The 2,005-nt window shown below is 34.1% G+C and overlaps 1 protein-coding gene across 2 annotated transcripts in view; it reads right to left on the reverse strand.

Annotated features, from left to right (window-relative positions):
- Window positions 1-2,005, reverse strand: part of LOC106879374 (transcription factor GATA-3) — a 121,460-nt gene that overhangs the window by 84,119 nt on the left and 35,336 nt on the right. The gene's annotated exons all lie outside the window — the stretch shown is intronic.

Below are 2,005 nucleotides of genomic sequence, written 5' to 3' on the forward strand. Positions count from 1 at the left end.
TAATAATAATAATAATAATAATAATAATAATAATAATAATAATAATAATAATAATAATAATAATAACAATATTATTATTATATTTATCATTAATATTAATAATAATAAAAATATGTAATAACAAAAGAATGAGACCTCGATATTAGAGAAATAGAGGATTATTTACATATGTTATAATTTTGAACAAACAATAAAAGGTTGCCATTATAATACTCGGAGTTTCGAATGTCGGAGTGAAGAGCTACGATACATTCTCGTCGACTACATACTCATACATACACACACACGCAGACATGTATAGATAGATAGATAGATAGATAGATAGATAGATAGATAGATAGATAGATAGATAGATAGATAGATAGATAGATAGATTATACTGTATATACACAATACACTGTAATATTGAATACGTTTTAGGAATCTCTGCATTTATTCCAATTTGAAAATTTCTGAGGAAACCCGGATCTATAGGAAAAAGTGAGGGTTTGTTTTAGGTTTCCATGGATATACATCTCCTTCATCTGACTAATTGTGTCTCAAACCATTGGCGAGTCAAATAAATTGATGCAAATAAAGACGATGTACATTTACTAATAGAATACGAACGGCTGGCTTTTCGACTTCATTTCCTTTGTCATGTCAAGTCCACCATTTTATGTATGGAAGATCTTAATGCTAAGGATGATGGCCTATAAATATTTAACGGTTAAATGTTCGAAACTACGGTGATAGTGGCTGCTATAAATTGCATTGGCCTTGTGTACTACAAAGACGTAGTAGATATACACCAATAACACTTATTCCAGAAGGTGAGACAGTGAAAGCCTAGAAAGGCTAATGATAGATGCTGGAACATTTTTGTTCCAGTAAAGAATGAAAAAATCTCGTAAACGAATATGGAGAATATATTTGAAAAAGATACAATTAGTACATGGTCAGTGTTCTGATAGAGCACACAAACACACACGTGTGTGTGTGTGTTTGTGTGTTTATATGTCACATTTTAGAATTTCGACATGTGAAATATTTGTTCATGTCATCTATCCATCTATCTTTCTATCTGTCAATCTATTTATCTATCGCATCTATCAATGTCTTTTTCACACTATCTATATCTCAATCTACCAGTCATCTTTCTATATCATATTTTTTCATTATCTTCCTACCAATCTATCAATTTGTATGTATACACGCACACACACACACGTGTGATTGAGTGCGTGTGCCTATATATATATATATATATATATATATGTCACACATTATCGAAAAGCGAAAGCTTCCCATGCAGGAGGGGTGGTAAGAGGCGAGTAGAGAGGTGAATATCAGAAGTGGAAAAAGAAATCAACGTCTGTCTGTGTGACATTACGATCTAATTAGTTCATAGTAAAGCAATGACAAATCTTGATTGGCCAATATATACACTTCTGTACAAAAATATCACCTCATTAGCAAACACCCGGCTTGAAGGTCAAACGTCGATAAATCATACAATACAACAGTACACATGTCTCTCTCACACACACACACACACACACACGAGTTTCCGTATAGACAGTGCGTGGTGTATTTATGTTAGTGTGTGGAATTAACACTTTCAAACACTTCTTCCAAAACTTTGTTATATCTTTTAGTTTTTTTTCTCCTCTCCTTCACACATACAATGTACGCACCCACACACACACACACACACACACATACACACACATACACACACTTTCCATCTTACAACGCGTTTCAAAACCATGTGTGTATATGTGTGTGTAAACTCATCTTTATGTGTTATATATATATATATATAGGCGTAGGAGTGGCTGTGCGGTAAGTAGCTTGCTGACCAACCACATGGTTCCGGGCTCATTCCCACTGCGTGGCACCTGGGCAAGTGTCTTCTACTATAGCCTCGGACCGACCAAAGCCTTGTGAGTGGATTTCGTAGACAGAAACTGAAAGAAGCCTGTTGTATATATGTATATATATATGTGTGTGTGTGTGTGTGTGT

The sequence above is a fragment of the Octopus bimaculoides genome, chromosome 1 (genome assembly GCF_001194135.2).
Source record: "Octopus bimaculoides isolate UCB-OBI-ISO-001 chromosome 1, ASM119413v2, whole genome shotgun sequence".
Classification (NCBI taxonomy): domain Eukaryota; kingdom Metazoa; phylum Mollusca; class Cephalopoda; order Octopoda; family Octopodidae; genus Octopus; species Octopus bimaculoides.